Source organism: Stenella coeruleoalba (assembly GCF_951394435.1).
Source record: "Stenella coeruleoalba genome assembly, chromosome: 14".
NCBI classification, from domain to species: Eukaryota; Metazoa; Chordata; class Mammalia; order Artiodactyla; family Delphinidae; genus Stenella; species Stenella coeruleoalba.
In genome coordinates, this window is record NC_137160.1 from 71,556,050 (window position 1) to 71,574,541 (window position 18,492).

Genomic DNA, 18,492 nt, shown 5'->3' on the forward strand with positions numbered 1-18,492 from the left:
CAGGAAAATCTCATCTCAGGATCCTTAATTCCATCTGCAAAGACCCTTTTTTCCCACTAAGGTCACCTTCCGAGCTTCCTAGGGTGAGGACATGGACATATACTTGTGGGGTCCCCCGTGCAGCCCAATCTACATTTCCATATCATCTTGAGTCTCTCCTCAAACCTTAACCACGGTTTGCAATTTTGTGTTCATTTGTGAAATCATTTGGCCATGCCTATCTGCTTAGGAAGCTGCAGACAGCAGGAGGGTAGGTCCCATAATCTGTGCTGTTCACCACCGACCCCCAGCACCCAGCACACAGTAGGTACCTGCCCACTGTGTGTTGAACCAACGGGCCACTGAGCCCCGAGCTCCTGGAGGATGCCACTTCTCAAGGACACAGGCCGGAAGCCATCATTAAGGCCTCCAGCCTGCAACATGCTGAAGACTTTACAGCCTCGTAAATCCCATGGCTGGCGGCGTCATTAGGATTGAGTCAAAATGCAAGAAATTTAATTTCCTGATGCTCAGCCTGCGGGGCCTTGTAAACTCACCCCCCTAAACCAGTAGCCATAAATGTTTGATAAAATACCACACGGCCTCCTGTTTCCCAGAAATGGTTCCCGGACCCAGGGAAGAAGCCACATTTGGCCTCGGCTAGACGTGAGCTGAGCATCGTAATTAATGTTTGGTAGAGCTCTTCTTAACGGCCTGGGCTCTTTGTGGCTATTATCAATACCGATGACGTTTCCCCAGCCAGTGAAGCCGGAAGCAGCTTCAAACATCACAAGGGCAAGGAAGGCGGTGGATTTCATGGCACTTCAGGCTTTCATCCTACATTCATGTCCTTGATCTCACTTGACCCTGGCGTTGGGTCTATGGGAAGAGCAAAGCAAGAATTGCTAACTCCATCTAATGGAATGTGAAACCCAGAAAGGGAACTTTCCCAACTTGTGGAGCTCATCAAAGCCCTAGGACCCAATCCCGGGTCTCAGGACTCTCCTACCATTGGTGATGTTGATGGGAGGAACAGTTACCATGGCAACCGTGCCTAAACAGCAGCAGGAAAGGGGCGGGTCAGGTTTGAGGAGCACCTTCCGGACCAAGAGCATCCTACAGCACGCAGCCGCCTTCAGCATCCCCCTCTTCTGCAAGGTTGTAAGGGAAGAGAGCCCTTTTCAGGGCTGACTGGAATCCTGGCCAGATGTAGGAATGGAGCATCTCACAGGCACCGGGAAACCTGTGGTCCCTGGTTTAGACAAGAACCTCTCATAATCCTCCAGGGACCTTGTTCACAAGCAGATCCCAATTCAGAAAGTCTGGGGCGGAGCCTGAAATTCGGCATTTCTACCTCCGGGCGATGCTGCTGCTGCTGGTCTCTGGACCACACTTGAGTGATAGGTGGTAGGGGGTCTGTGCTAGGATGCTGCAAGCTTGGAAGGGTCGTTGTGGGGTAAGGCTCCATCTCACGAGGTGCTGGGTATGAGCCACTCAGAGACACAGAGATCAGCGGGAACACTGGCCACACACCCCGTGAGGCTGTGGACGACATGGATGTTTCATACTCAGAGACTTTTGGGAAGTGGACTTGTCTTCTTGAGCCTCAGTTTCTCATCTGTGAAATGCAAGCTTGGGAGGCAGGGGGTTGAGCCGCCTAGCCCCTGAGTTTTCATCGAGCTCTGACATCCCAGAACTTCAGGAATAGAAAATGCACTGAAGCCTCTGGAGCTCCATCTGTAAGATCCCTGCCTGGCCCTGGGGTTGGGCATCTGTTGTTCAGGTCTGCTCAGCACCCGTTCCCCAGTCTTCTCACTTCAGAGCCTCAGTTTCCTATGGGGAACCTCTACCTCTCTCCCTTGGTAGTGTTTAGATGGAGCTGAGCCTGCCTCCATCTCCAAGATGAGCCCATGACCCAGGTCTGGCCAATCAGAGTGATTCAGCGGTAGGCATGCGACTCAAGCTAAGCCAACGAAATACAGCCATGAGACGTTTGCTAGAACATCTGAGGAAATGGCTTTCCCTTTCTTTCTGGCTTACTAAACTAGTAAGATAAAAGTCTGGTGCTACTGGCAGTCATCTTCACCACTGTGTAGGGAGAGCCTGCCTAAGAGCACAAGCCAACCTAGGGGAAAGCAGAGATAAGAGACAAAGAGACTAAGTCACAATGCCTTCCGGTGGACACCTGGATCCAGCCATGCCTGAAGCCAGGCCCTGGACTTTTCAGTCCCTTAAGCTAACAAATCACCTTGCTTCAGCCAAACTGAACTGAGTTTCTGAGGCTTTCATTCAAAAGAAAACTGATTCACACACTCTGGCTTTGTCCCCAAGATGAAGACAAGGAATTGGAGGAAAATCCCCTCTCACACTCAGACACACAGGCAAGGACATTACTGGCTTCAATAAATTCCAGAATGTCAGAGCTGGAAGAGCCACCTCATTATACAGAGGAAGAAACTGAGGCCAAGAAAGTGGACTTGACTTTCCCAAGGCTACACAAGAAAGTGACCAAACCAGGACTCACACCCAGTTCAGAGTTCCTTCCTTTACCTGCCGGCAGTGAAGGCATCCAGCCACGTAACACATTCGAGGAGCCATGCAACAGCATCCCCCCAGAACACATCAAATCAAAGTGGGGCCTCCCTCTTCCCATCACACTGCCTGAAATGCCACCAGAGAAACCCATTTCTCTCTGTCTTCTGTCTTCAAGATGCATCTTTTACAAATGCATAGACCCAGGGAAGGAATTACACCTGGGCTTGTTTGTAGAGGGACACAGCTAAAGAGATTGTGAATTATCGTTGGGTGGTTTTACAGTGGGGAATGGGACCACGACTGGCCTTTCCATTTTCACAGAAGGATTTGCCTACAGCAGACTGAAAGCAGAGCTGACACATCTTTGGGAATGCCATGCAGAGGGAAGAAGGAGGTAGGAGGAGCCCATGGTCAGAGGGTGCCAACTTCCCCAGTTTGCCTGAACTCAGATGGGCCAGCTAGAAACATGAGCACCACACTCTGACACAGGCTCTAGACTACACACCCCTTCCGGTAAGACTCTGAAGGACTCAGCAAGCCCTAGTCGCTCTTTCTCGGTGGTGAGAAGGGAAGAGAACATCATATTTTGCCCGTAAGAAATGGGCATTGACATCTCTTTACATTATTAGAAAAAACGCCCAGCCAAGAAATAAGCCACCACTTTTATTTATAGTATATTTCCCAGAACTCAGAGAAATGCCGTGGTATTCTGCATAGACTTCAGACCAAAGCATAATTTATCACAATACATCATACGTTACTGTACATGAAACTCCCCCTACCTTATAAAAAACATACAAGGAATTTCTCGCTCTTTACATAAATTACTTAAGAACATTCCTGTTGAACACATCATTTTGAAAGGATTTCCATTACCTGGAAGAGCTACTTCCGTCAGTGGTGATCTTTGCAGAGGCTCAGGGAACAATTAAAATGGGAAAGAGAGAAGGAACAAAGCACTCTACAGGAAACGACCCATCCCAGATCAGCCCAGAACAGAATGTGTTGTTCTAACCACAAAATAAGTCACCTCCTTATTGAATCCAGTCTTTCAAAGTGGGTGATAGAAGTAGGAGCAATATTGTCAACAACCTAAGGGCAAGGACTGTATCTAATTTTGTTCACCATTGTATCCCTGCCACATCATAGATGCTCAGTAAATGAGTTGAAGGAGGGAGGGAGGGAGTCTATACAGAATGCAAATGTAGCTGTTATCTACTGCTATAGTAATGCTATGTAACAAACATCCCCAAACTTCAATGATTGAAAACAACTATTTTTATTACTGCTCACAAGTCTGCAGGTTGGCTGGCAGGTCTGGCCTCAGCTGAGCTCACCCACGTGTCTGGCAGTCAGCTGGCTGTTGGCTGTTGGCTGATGGCCTCAGCTGGAACAGCTGGGCTCTCACACGTGCCTCTCACATGCACATGCCTTTCATGTTCTCGTCTGGACACGTTTGCCGGCTAGCCCAGGCACATTCTCATGGTGACTGCAGGAGTCCATTAGAGCAAGTGGAAATAGGCAAGCACTTTTTCCAGCCTCTGCTTGCATTATGCTTGCTAACATGCCATTGGCCAAAGAAAGTCACACAGTCAAGCCCAGAGCCAGAAAAGGAGGGGAGTGAGCATTATAAAACGAACTGCATAAATACAGGTAGAACATTAATTGGGACCATTAATGCAACCAGCCTACCACAATATTGATGCCCGATTCCCACAAACGCCCACCCTCACCCCAAACCCCACCCCACATTCAATGATCTTAAGCTCATGAAAAGAGAATAGAAAACAAGACTTTACTGACCCCCTTCTCCATATGGAAAAAGTAAGACCCCACAGTCAGGCTCTTCAATTCGAGTCATGTTTAGTTAAACCAGTAGTTGTAAATCTTAATATCTACAGGGACAGGCAGGTACTAATTGCTGAGCCAGACCAGGCAGGGAATGGGATGAATCAGAGACCATCACCCTGTTTCCCCAGGGGTGGAACCTCTGCCACCCAGGCCAACAAGCCTCACAAGAATACAAGCCTGGGGCCGCAGCTCATCTGATTACTTCAAGAGAAGCTGGAACTAGGCATTTTTAAGTGAAATCCTATTTTCAAATTAGCCACTATTTTAAAAACTTTTAAGCATAATCCGGGCCCCGCCCCCCTCCCCAGAAAATATAGCCATGAGGCAGACCCAATTGTTAGGTCTGGGTGTACCAGCTCTGATTTCAAACATTGTATTTTGGGGATCTTTTTTTTTTTTTTTTTCAGTATGCGGGCCTCTCACTGCTGTGGCCTCTCCCGTTGTGGAGCACAGGCTCCGGAAGCGCAGGCTCAGCGGCCATGGCTCACGGGCCCAGCCGCTCCGCGGCATGTGGGATCTTCCCAGACTGGGGCACGAACCCGTGTACCCTGCATCGGCAGGCGGACTCTCAACCACTGCGCCACCAAGGAAGCCCTATTTTGGGTATCTTAAGCTCAATCTTGAGTTTATTGATTTTGCTTCACCGTGAGTGAAAGGTCAGATATTTTCCGAGGAAATGAAGGCAGGAACAGTGTCTGTCTTGTTTCCCACTCAGTTCCGCAACTCTGAACAGGGCCTGGGATGTAATACTGGTCGGGAGGAGGATGGCGGGTGGGGGGAGAAATTAACACAGAGCATCTCCTACACATTATGCAAGCATTTTACGTATGTGCTATGGACCGAATTGTGTCTACCCCACCCCCCAGCAAAAAAATTCATACTTTGAAGCCCTGTGACTGTATTTGGAGATGGGGCTTTTAAGAAGGTGATTAAGTTAAATGAGGTCACAGGATGGGGCCCTGATCTGATAGGATTGGTGTCCTTATAAGAAGAGGGAGAGACACCAGATCCATCTCTCTCTCCCTCTGTCTCAATCTCTCTTCTCTACCTCCCTCCCTCCCTTCGCCCTCCCTTCCCCTCCCTCCCCCTTCTCCTGCCCTCTCCCCCCACCCTGCTCTCTGCCCCCCTCTTCCGCCCCGTGTACACAGAGGAAAGAGAACATAGCTAGAAGACGCCATCTGAAAACCAAGGAGAGCACTGTCACCAGAAACCAACCCCGTCAGCACCTTGATCTCAGATTTCCAGCCTCCAGAACTGTGAGAAAATGTATCTCTGTTGTTTAAGCACTGCCCCTGCCTGCTGCTCTGCCCCAGTCTCTGTATTTTGTCCTGGCAGCCCCGGAAAACTAATACAATACATAATCCCAGTTGATTTAAAATATAGAACAAAGGCATGAAATAGATAAACCCTCAACACAGAGAAAGGAAAACACCTGACATTTGTGTCATATTTTACAATTTACAAAGCCCTGGGGCAAGGGGTGGGAGGGACAAGTAGTTGCCTCCGTTTCTCAGATGAGAAGACTGGGGCTCAGAGAGGCTCAGAGACTTGCCCAAGGTCACACAGTGATAAGAGAACACGAGTCAATCCAGAATTTTTTGATGTCCAGTCTTTCCAGTACATCCCGTCATCTACCTTAAACCTGGTCTGTACCAGCCTATGTTGGCGCTCTGCTTAGATCCAGTCGGATCCCTTTTTACCTTTACATTCACTCCCACCGGCCAGTCCCTGGGACTCTTCTTTGGAGCACCACCCTCGGCTGCTGGAGGTTCTCTCCTGGCACCTGCAGGGGCCAGAACTGCCCAAGTGTTTCTCCCAGGCAGCCCTTAACTGATGACTGCCAGGTGCATGTGTATGGAAGCCCAGCTCTCTTCCTAGGCATTGGGTGACTCTAGGATGGCACTCACACGCCAGGGCTCCCCTGTGGGATCAGGCTAAAGCTTCCCTCCACGGGACTTTGCTGAAGTTGTGCCTTGTTTGGCATCCTCCCTTTCCCTGCCCTGCCTTCCTCACTCCCCTGGGACACGTAAATCCTTGTCTCCAGGTCTTCTGGAAAAACCAACCCAAGACCAAGTCCCCTTGGCTTTATTGCCATTTGGGTGAAAGACCTGGGCTTTTGCCCCAGTTTGTTTTGTTTTTGTATATAGATTCATTTGTATTATTTTTAGATTCCACATACAGGTGATATATAGTGTTTGTCCTTCTCTGTCTGACTTGATGCGCTAAGTCGAATATTCTCTAGGTCCATCCATGTTGCTGCAAATGGCATTATTTCATTCTTTTTTATGGCTGAATAATATTCCATTGTATATATACACCACATCTTCTTAAGCCAATTGTCTGTTGATGAGCACTTGGGTTACTTCCATGTATCTTTTCAAATTAGAGGTTTAATTTTTTTCTGGATATATATCTAGGAGTGGAATTGCTGGATCATATGGTAGTTCTATTTTTAGTTTTTTAAGGAACCTCCATACTGTTCTCCATAGTGGCTGCACCAATTTACATTCCCACCAACAGTGTACGAGGGTTCTCTTTTCTCCACATCCTCTCCAACATATATTATTTCTTTGGAAAAATATATATTTAGGTCTTCTGCCCATTTTTTGATTGCGTTGTTTGGGGTTTTTTGATATTGAACTGTTTGTATATTTTGGAAATTAACCCCTTCTTGGTTGCATTGTTTGCAAATATTTTCTCCCATTCTGTAGGTTTTGTTCATTTGGTTGATGGTTTCTTTTGCTGTGCAAAAGCCTTTAAGTTTGATTAGGTTACATTTGTTTATTTTTGCTTTTTTTTCTTTTGCCTTGAGAAACTGATCTAAGAAAATATTGCTATGATTTATGTCAAAGAACGTTTTGCCTCTGTTCTTTTCTAGTTTTATGGTGTCATCTTAGATTTAGATCTTTAAACCATTTTGAGTTTATTTTTGTGTATGGTGTGAGGGAATGTTCTAATTTCATTGCTTTGCATGTAGCTGTCCACCTTTCCCAACACCACTTGTTGAAAAGACTGTCTTTTCTCCATTGCGTATTCTTGCCTCCTTTGTTGAAGATAGGTGTGTGGGTTTATTTCTGGGCTCTCTGTTTGGTTCCATTGATCTATGTGTCTGATTTTGTGCCAGTACCATGCTGTTTTAATTACTGTAGCTTTGTAGTATAGTTCGAAGCCCAAAAGGGTTATACCTCCAGCCTTGTTCTTTTGTCTCAGGATTACTTTGGCAATTCTGGGTCTTTTGTGGTTCCATATAAAGGGAGGACTTCTTAAGCATGATGTAAAATCCAAATATACAAAGAAAAACCCTGACATATTTGACCACATCAAAATTTAAACCTCTATGTAGCAAAATTAAATAAATAAATAAATGAAACAGTGCAAAATAACCAACAGAAAAAGTATCTGCAACATACATGACAAAAAAAGCATTAAAAAAAAAAAAAGTCCTTCAATCCATATGAAAAATTGTAGAAACCTAACCGCCCCAAATTGAGGTAAGGGCATACAAGTGCAATTTCAGAAGTATACAAATGGCTTCTAAACTAATAATCAAAGATCCATAAGTTAAAACAGTGAAGTGCTAGCTTCCCCTTGTTCACTTGTCAAAAATTCTAAAGGTTAATAATATTCAACATCAGGGAAGCTATGGAGTGCAAATTGCTTAGCAGCTTTGAAGGACAACTTGGTGATAGTGATCAAACTGGTAAATGGGGAAACCCTTCAACCCAGGTATTACACCACAGAAAATTTATTCCCCAGAACTGTTTTCACAACCAAAGACTCTTAGGTACAAGGATGTCCACTGCAGCACTGTTCATTAGAGTTGTGACGGTTACTTTTTTAATATAAATTTATTTATTTATTTATTTATTTTTGGCTGCGTTGGGTCTTCGTTGCTGCGCGCGGGCTTTCTCTAGTTGTGGAGAGCAGGGGCTACTCTTCGTTGCAGTGAGTGGGCTTCTCATTGTGGTGGCTTCTCTTGTTGCAGAGCACGGACTCTAGGCACGCGGACTTCAGTAGATGTGGCTTGCAGGCTCAGTAGTTGTGGCACACGGGCTTAGTTGCTCTGCGGCATGTGGGATCTTCCCGGACCAGGGCTCGAACCCATGTCCCCTGCATTGGCAGGCGGATTCTTAACCACTGCGCCACCAGGGAAGCCCTGATGGTTAATTTCATGTGTCAAATTGGCCACAGGGTGCCCAGATTAAACATCATTTCTGGGTGTGTCTGTGAGGGTGTTTCCAGGTGACATGAACTTTGGGATCGGTGGACTCAGTAGAGCACATTGCCCTCCCTCGTGTGGGTGGGCCTCATCCAGTCAGTTGAGAGACAAAAGGCAGAGAAAGGGGGACTTGTCCCTTTTTTCCTGCCTTGCTGAGGGAGCTGGGACATCTCATCTCATTTCCTCCTGCCTCGGGCTGGGATTTATACCATAGGCTCCCCTGGTTCTAAGGCTGGATTACACGACCAGCTTGCCTGGGACTCTAGCTTATAGCTGGCAGATCGTGGGACTTCTCATCCTTCATAACTGGGTGAGCCAATTCTTCATAATAGATTATAGATAGATGAGATAGATGATTGATGGAGAGATAGATAGATGATTGATAGAAAGATAGATAAAGGATAGATAATAGGAAGAAAGAAAGGAAGGAAGGAAGAAAGACAGGTAGACAGACAGATAGATGATTTACAGATGACATAGATATGAAAGAGAGACAGCTCTCCTACTAGTTCTGGTTGGTTCTATTTCTCTGAAGAACCCTAATGCAATAGTGAAAACTGGAAACAGTTTCACCAAAAGCAGTGTCTTTTGCACATGTGGTTGATTTAGGAACATGATCTCAGGGAGCAGGGGTGAGAAGCGATGCAGTGGACGGGGAAGGAGGAAAAGTCGACACAGGCTGCAGTATCAAGCTGGCCACTCCCACCTGTGATGAGGGGTTCGCCCCCACACACACACCTCTACCTGACCAACTCTTTTCCCTGCTCTCTACCTGGCTCACTCTTTCCTTTTCCTCCTTTAAGGACCAGCATAAATGTCCCCTCGTCCTAGAAGCCCACCCCTCCCCCAGTCATCTGACATAAAGCCCATCACTGCACTGTATTCTCTCTCATAGCACCTGGTTTGTAGTAATCACAGGACACCCTCTGAGTTTACTTATTACTGTCTGTTAGTCTCACTAGGACAGATCCACATCCTGTTCACCACCATATACACAGCCCTGGACTGGTACATATTAGACACCGAAGATCTGTCAAATGAATAAATCAGTGAGGTCATAGTTCAGAGGTCATCAGTGGTGGGTTTTCAGCGTCCCCTGGAGGCTGCCTTGGGCGGGTTCCCTAGAGCAGGTCCTAAGATAAGAATTTGTGCAAAAGTGACTTGCTAAGAATTTGTGTAAAGGTGATGTATTAGGGAATGTTCCCATGACAAACCAGTAGGCAAAGTCACATGGAAGGTAGCCTTCACTCAATCCCCCAGGGAGCTCTGGGGACATTGCAGGTCACATCTTAGAGCTGACCAGGTCAGAGGCGAGGGAGCTGAAGTAGTTATCCCCCCTCCCACACATCTCTGTCATTGATTAAGGACTGCGCACAGGGTAGGGAACATAAATTCAAGCAAAACGGATTCTGGCAGTCTGAGGGCAGTGTACTGGCAAAGAAACACAGGTGCTGGTTGTTGGAGAGAGAGCACTGGAAGGCAGTGTGCCTAAAAACAGTAAAGGGATCCAGGGATGCTAGCAGGGCACTGATTATGATTGCTGCAGAGGCATTAGGAAATGGGCAGAGTGTTTTGGGGTTGGCAGTGATCGGGAGGTTGCTATTAGCATATGATACCCAAGGACCAGGGATGCTAAAGACTGTACAGTAACCCACCCAACCCCACACAATGAAATATCGTCCCACCCCAAATGTCACCCCCATAATGAACATTTATCTGCTTCCAATCTCTCATTTGACAGATGAAGAAATTGAAGCCCAGAGAGGGAAAGTGACTTGCCTAAGGCAGCACAGCCAAAAAAGACACAAAGCTGGGGGCCAGAATGCTGGTCGCTTCACAGTAGCCCTTGATTCTTAATTCCTCCTGAAACCTAAAAGAGAACATTCTAAGCTTCAAGTGCAAAATCCCTTCTGGAATTCTAGAGGGGGCAGCCAATCCCATGTCCTGGCTGAGTGAAGTGAGGAGAAATCAGACTTGAAGACCTCGGAAGCTAGTGCCCAAAGCAGATGTACAAACACAGATAAGGGAGACAGAGTTTTCACCAGACAAATTCACACCCTGCTCAGTTTAGACATTAAAACGAACTAACTTAATTTCATGCCACATGCAAATCCTTACCAGCTGTTGGCTCTGTAATCACAGGAGATTGATGTAATAACTAAACAAGAACAAAAATGCAGCAAATACAGGCTCTGGGCAAGTCCTTTGACAGCGGGTTTTATGTTCCTGGAAACTAAGCAAGTACAGAGCATTTATGGCGGACATCTGGAAGTAGCTATGTGGCCAGACGCCTGCCATCTCCTTCACAGAAGTGCTTGCAACGATAATAAATAATGGCTAAGGACTGATACGGCCGTCGTGTACCCTGAGCCCTCATGGACCGTGAACATTTCCATCTAGATGCCACGGCTTCTTTCCCATTGTCAAGGTTCAGCTCAGTCCAGCCATCTGACCAAGTACTCAGAAGGAGCCAAAAGGTGTCTCAGGCTCAGTGAGTTTGAGTCCCACCCCCTCCCTCCCGCCCCGGAACCAAAGGGGCAGGAAGATGGCTGCTGGGTGGGACAGGGCAGGTGGTCTTCCAACCTGAGGACCCCAGTTCTTCTGACTGTCCAAGCTAATAATCATAAAAGGCAACATTACCAAATGCTCACCGTGGGCCAAAAGCCAAGCACGCCTTCTGTGCATTATCTCAATGGTTCCCAAAGTGTGGAGGATAATTTAAAGTCATTGGTTCATTTATTCACTCAACGAACATTTGTTAAGCACCTGTTATGTGCCAGGCACTGCGCTGGAGCGCTGTCTGCAAGTGAAATACACAAAAAAATTTGGCCTTGTTTAAGAAGTTTAGTTTCTGGTGGGACAGACACTTTTTAAATACAGTTACAACGTGTGTTAGGAGAAAACACTTCGCGCCCGTGATGTCACCAACATCATTGCCTTAAGATGAAGCTCTGTGTTTAAAAGTTGATTTCAAGAAAAATGTTAAGTAAATAATAAAACAGTTGATTCACGGGTGGGCTAAAAGCGTGATGGGGTTTCTTTTCCCATACAATCCTGATATAGGTTTTATTGTTAGTCCCACTTTGCAGCTAGAGAAACTGAGGCTTGGGCAGGTGGAGTAATTCGCCTGAGGTCACATAGCTGGGACATGGTGGAGTCCACATTTGAACCCAGGTCAGTCTTCAGAGCCAGTGTTTTAACCTCCAGGCTGAACCAAGGCGATCCATCAGGTGGCCCAGGTCATTCTAACGCTCAGCTCCCTGCTGTCAGCTACCAAAAATCCCTTCGCACGTGGCTTATATCTCATGAAGGAACAGGAAGGGCCAGGGTTGGGGGCATCGGAAGAATCTGCTCCCTTCCATCCAGCTGCAACCCCGGGGGCTAGTTTGGCAGCTGCATCTCCAGACAGTGAATTGTTCTTGAAGAGAATGGAGACACCTTTGTTGGAGAAACTATGGAGAACCTTAAGGAAGCAAAGAATAAAAACTCTGAAAGAAGCCAGTCACAAAAGACCCCGTATTGTGTGATTCCGTTTCTAGGAAATGTCCAGAATAGAGAAATTTATACAGACAGAAAATAGATCACCAGGGGCTGAGGGAGGATGGTGTGGGGAAATGGGAGTGACTGATAACAGGGATGGGGTTTCTTTGATGGGGGGCGATAAAAACTTCTAAACTTGATTGTGGGGATGGTTTTACAACCCTAAATATACTAAAAACTATGGAATTGTCTACCTTTAAATTGGTGAATTGTCTGCTCTGCGAATTATATCTCAGAAAAGCTTTTTTTTTTTTTTCCTTTTTTAAGTTGCTTTGGCTCTAAACTTATGCATCCAATTCCTCCAAACCCTCCACCATCTCCCTGATTAGGGCTGCACTTATGTCACAATAATTTTTAAAGAACATTTCCTCAATACCTGAATGAGACCCTTTGATGTCCCTCCAAAGCCCTCCTAGGAATTCTTATCTATTTGAAGGAGAGGACTGCATTATTAAAATCTTGGCTTGCCTACCAAGGCACCCATATCAATTTCCATGTCTCCACGTTACTATGGCAACAGGAAGTGTTCAGGAGAGCTTTAGGGGTGTGTCCAAAGGGACGGTGATCTGCACCCAGGCGGTCTGCAGCCTTCTACCCAGCATCCCCCAGGTGCTGGCTGCCTCGCTGACAGATGCTGCAGGAAGGGCAGCCTGGAATCAGGTGAAGCAGGGAAATCGGGGGATGCAGGCAGTGGCACCTCAGGGTCCACACTCCATGCTGGCCTAGTGCACCCTGAGTCACCATCACCAAGCGGGAAGAGGAGAGGGTGTTGGTCACATCTTTTAGAAGCTGTGGTCTAAAGCAACATCTTGAGTACTGGAGCCGGTCTCCATGTCAACACAACCATATTTTTAGGCAGGGGTAGGCAGCAACTCTGGCCAATGAGAGTAACGTGGCCGGAAAGCTTTCATTCAGCAACAGCTGGGGGAAAGGCAGTTGGTAACTGGGAGCCCACTGTTCTCACAGGTGGAGAAGGTCACACATGCAGAAGCCCAGGGGACCTGAAGTCCAGGCTGTCGGGCTGTTGGGCAGACCTCTTGGGACTGAGTAGGGGCAGGGGCAGTGGGAGTAGGGTAGGCAGCCTCCAAGATGACCCCCAGTGATCTTCACCTCTTGGTGAACCTTAGGTAGTCCCCTCCCACATTGCACCAAGCTTGGTCTGTGTTGTGACCCAGAGAGCTAGGCAGAAGTGACAGTGTGTGACTTCCAGAGCTAGGTCATAAAAGACATCATGTTCTTCAACCCCAAACTTTGGGAGGACATGGCCACCATATTGTGAGGAGACTCAAGCAGCCCTGTGGAGAAACATACACGGAGAGGAACGAGAGGCCCTGGCCACTGGCCAGCACCAACTTCCCAGCCCCATGAGTGAGCCACCTTGGAAGTAGAGTCTCAGCCCAGTTAAGGCTTCAGTTGACTGCAGACCCAGAGTGGACATTGTGACTGCAATCTCAAGAGACACCCTGAGTCAGAACTATCCAGCAGAGCTGCTCCCAGATTCTTGATACACAAACTACGTAAAAAATAATAAATGTTCATCGTTGTCTTAAGCTGCTAAGTTTGGGGACTGTTTGTTACACAGCAATGGATAACATGCAGAATGGATCCAGATGCCCCTAGGATAGCCAGAAATTGAGAGAAAAGATGGCTTTTTAAGATATTTCCCTCCTTGTTCCTCATTCCCTTTCCAAAGGTACTTTTACATAAGAAAGGGATGTACTGGGACTTCCCTGGTCATCCAGTGGTAAAGAATCCACCTTCCAACGCAGGGGACACGGGTTCCATCCCTGGTCAGGGAACTAAGATCCCACACGCCCCTAGGCAACCAAGCCTGCACACCATAACTACTGAGCTTGCGCGCCTCAAATAGAGAGAGGCTGCGTGCCGCACACTACAGAGCCCACTCGCCCTGGAACCTGCACGCCACAATTACAGAGCGCACGTGCCCTGGAGCCTGTGTGCCACAACTAGAGAAGAGAAAACCCACAGGCCACAACTACAGAGAAGCCCATGCACCACAATGAAAGATCCCGCATGCCTCAGTGAAGATCCCACGTGCCACAACTAAGACCTGACGCAGCCAAAAAAAAAAAAAAAAAAAGTGATCTACTGGTGGATAAGGAATCTAGAGTTTTGGATTTGTGTCCTGGCTCAGTCCTTCCCCTCTATCAGCCTCAGTTTGCCCACCCGTAAAATTGAGGAGCTAAAGTGTAACTTGTCAGCTCTGCAATTACAGGGTCTCAAAGTGGTTAAAATCTGAGTTCTGAGTCAGGAGGACTGCTTGTGAACCTTGGCTCTGCCACATGCTTGCTGTGTGACTTCAGGCTAATTCCCTAACTTCTCTGAGCTTCAGTTTCACCTTCTATAAAGTGGGTTTAAGGATATCTACTTCATGGCATCAGTTACAAAAATCCAATAAAATAATACATATAAACTACTTAGCACATGGTAAGTGCTTAATGAATGGTAGTTATCACTACCAATAATGAGATAGTGTGACAGCTACAATTATTTCCACTTACAGTTAAGATTCAGAGAGTTTGAGTGGTTGCTTCTGGGTGGGGGTGAGGGCAGCAGGGTACAGGGATTGATAGACTTGAGGGAGCTTTGGAGGTTCCAGTACTCTTCTGTATCTCCTAAGGAGTTTGCATTACATAAGCATCTACATTTGTCAAAATCATCAATGGTAGACCTAAGGTTTGTACATTTTATTGTACTTTTTTGTAAGTAAACAAATACTGAGCTCTAGATAATAATAAAAATGCTGAAGTATTAGGGGAATTTGGGAGGACTTTATTGGTCTGGAGCAGGCCAAGGTAGGGGGTGTATTTTTAAAAGTTCCCCAGATGGGGACTTCCCTGGTGGTGCAGTGGTTAAGAATCCGCCTGCCAATGCAGGGGACACGGGTTCGAGCCCTGGTCCAGGAAGATCCCACATGCCGCGGAGCAACTAAGCCCGTGCGCCACAACTACTGAAGCCCGTGCGCCACAACTACTGAAGCCCGTGCGCCTAGAGCCCGTGCTCCGCAGTAAGAGAAGCCACTGCACTGCAACAAGGAGTAGCCCCCACTCGCCGCAACCAGAGAAAGCCCGCGTGCAGCAACGAAGACCCAACACAGCCAAAAATAAAAATAAATAATAAATTTATTAAAAGAAAAAAGTTGCCCAGGTGATTCTTTGAGAAACTCTGCGCGAAAGAAACTTCCACACATGTGCCCCAAAAATCACACAAGAATTTCACTGCAGTGCTGTTTGTAATAGGGAAAGATTAGACGCAATCCAAATGGCCATCAACAGGTAAATGGGAAATTGCTATATATTATTTAGGAATACATACATATGAATAAAAGCAAGAGGCCATGCATGGGTATAATAAGCTTTAATTCAAGCTAGTGGTTACCCCTGGGAGGGGAATGCCATGGGGCTTTGATGGGGGAGGGGATGCCATGGGGCTTTGCAGGGTGCATTGCTAATACGATATGGTATTTCTTAAACTGGGTGGCAGGCTCACAGGTGCTTGTATTATCCATGCCTTCTGGGTGTCTGAAATATTTCTTAATTTAAAAATAGATGTGCAGAGAGAAATGTCTTGCATATTCGTGCATGGGGTTTTTTTGTTCTTGTTTTTTTGGGCCAGGCCATGCAGCTTGTGTGATCTCAGTTCTCCGGCCAGGGATTGAAGCCACACCACAGCAGTGAAAGCCCGGAATCCTAACCACTAGGCGACCAGAGGACTCCCTGTGCATGGTATTTTTTTTCTTGTTGTTGTTTATTTGTGCCTTCTATTACATCTATAATAATCCCATCTTGCTTTTCAGAAATAGTCATTGGTTAGTTAATAAGAAAAACAGGTTTTAATTTTTTGGAAGTAAGATATATGGCTTCCCCAAATGACTCGCTCTGAGAAGAACACTTCTTTGCATGTCTGAGATCCATTCGATGGTGAAAATCAATTCAACACCGAATGACACGAGAAACATCCTAAATCCAGAGCATGAGCCATCAGCCCAGGGCCACCTCCACGGGGTCTCCCAACCCGTGTCTCTCGGGGGTGATGCCTCAGAAACTGGGCCTGACCTTATGCTGAGTATGTATAAGAAGAAGAATTGATCAGTAGTCAGGGAGGAGGGCTGCTGGGGCCTCTTTTTTGACAGCAGCATTAGGTTGGAAGAAGGGGGAAAAAAATCCAGGCAAAGGAATAAGAGGAACCTGCAAGGGAGGAGAGAGAACCAGTGTAGGTGTATTTTCTTTTAAATGAAGGTGAGTCATTTGGAATTCGACTCTGCCAGGAGGAAGCACTTGACTGCTGTTTCTTAAAGACGCAGAAGGTGTTTGGTTTTGTTTGGTTTTGTTTTGCATAATGGACACATTTCCCAGGCGGCCACTTTCCAGGTTCTTTGTCAAGTGTCAAGGTAAGCTTTTAGAAAACTCCTCCATGGACCACGGGGAGGCAATTTCCACCCAATACAGAATGCTTAGGATGGAGAAAGCCCACTTTTCAGTATTGCTTCAGGGACCATATTTTGTGCACAGCTGAATGTAGACAAAATAGAGAAAGAAAAATTGAGTGGATCTCCTGACAGGGGGATTGAATGGAGGAAGTGATTACAGGTGAAGTACTGCCCCCTGATGTCCACAGACAGTAGTGCAGCCATTTGCTGAGATGCTCTTTTGTGGTATTTCTTCCTGTGTTCCCTACCACCATCTCCTGCAAGTTTGAAAAGCCTGCAACAGGGATTACAATCTGGCAGCCCGCTTTAGCCAGTGGGCAGACAGGCCAACTGTTTAAAAAAGAAAGACATTTTGCTTTAAAATCTAGGCCTGACACTTCTTTGGAAAAACTGGAAAATCTGTCAGCTTTTGGGCTGCACCCCAGCATGGTAAATGTAGGCTAGAGCTGAGAAGCTGCTGCCCACTTTGGACAAGTGTTCTCACATTCTCCACACTCCCCACCTCTCCCTAGTGTCTCACTTCCAGGCAGTATTTCTCATTATCAGCTCTCATATAGCTTCTAGGTTTGCTTCCATGGTCTAAGCTCATTCAAGAGTTTACACTTGGCGTTCCAAGGAATGGAGAGAGGATGGTGCCTTGAAAAGCAGGTGATTACATCACCTTCTGACTGGGAGGGGACGGAGGTCTGCAAGCTCCATGACAGCCCACTCAGCGACAGTAAGTGCCCTGCTCAAGGTTATCCAGCCAGTAAGTGGAGGACCCTGCATTTGAACACACACGTCTGTCTGACCCCAGAGCCTCGCTGCTTTCCACTCCATCAGCTGTCCCCCACACTTAGCTGGCAGAGAAGGCCCTCCTCTGGGGAAGGTGTTTACAAGGACATCACTGCTTGTGCCATCCGAAGTGAAATTCGGGGCATTCCAAGATAACAATGTTCATGGCCTTTGTTCAAAAGATAGAAACAAGAAGCCCCAGAAATAACCACCCTCCTGATTGTGTATCTTAAAAACTCCATGGTTTGTCCCGCTTTGGTTATTTCTTGTTCAAGCCAACAAAATTTCTCAGCATCTGCTAAGTGCTGTGCTCCATGCCAAGGGCTGGGAGTTGGGGGAAGTGGAGGCCAGTTAGCACATATAAACAGGGAGCCCAGAGGGCAAGGGCCAGAGCTGTTGGGTCCCTCACCTTGCAGTGTGCCCCCTTCGTGACAGTAACCTCTGGCCTGGGCCTGGACGCTTCCCTTTGAGCTCTGGGTCAGTGGCTTCCCTAAACTGGAATCAGATTGAGACCCAGAAGAGGACAATGGGGTCTCTCCCCAGTGGTTGGAGTGACCTAGCTGCTTTGACAGTTTCTTCTGCAGATAACAAAGCAACGATGACTTGGTGTCTTTTCTGGAAATAATCGCAAGAGCAGATACTTATCAAGTGTTTGTGCCAGATGTCCTCACACAAAACCCTATGAGGAGGTGCTGTCAACACACCACCCCCGTCTTACGGAAAAGCAAAGGGGAGATGAGCGAGGTCAAGTCACCTGCTGAATGTAACTCAGCAAGTCGCGGAGCTGGGATTTGAACCCAGGACTATGTGGCTCCATCGGTGACACCCACAACCACTGCCCAGTACTGGCGCCCCAGGGGGACTGTATATCACGGAGGAAGGAGGTCAAATCTTGAAGTGTCAGGCCTCCTGCAAATCCCAAACTTGAGGGCAAAAGCGAGGAAGCCTGTTTGTCCCCATTTTGCAGGTGGAGGAACTGAGGCTTGGAGTCACTTGCCCAAGGTCACACAGAGCAGAGGTGACAGAGTCTGAATTTGAGCCCAGGTCTCCCTGACTCCAGAATCTGTACTGCTAACATCTGAATGCTTAGCATTTCTGGGCGTGTCCTGAATGTTTAATTTCAATATTTGTGAATTAAGATAAG

General features: G+C 47.0%; 1 long non-coding RNA gene across 4 annotated transcripts in view; it reads left to right on the plus strand.

The window, feature by feature from the left end:
* The window catches only part of LOC307196911, a 106,309-nt gene that overhangs the window by 82,806 nt on the left and 5,011 nt on the right, over window positions 1-18,492 (plus strand). For all 4 annotated transcript variants that reach the window (XR_013831282.1, XR_013831283.1, XR_013831284.1 and 1 more), the window contains exon 4: window positions 15,761-15,870. This is a non-coding gene — a long non-coding RNA (uncharacterized lncRNA). The remainder of the gene's footprint in view (window positions 1-15,760; window positions 15,871-18,492) is intronic.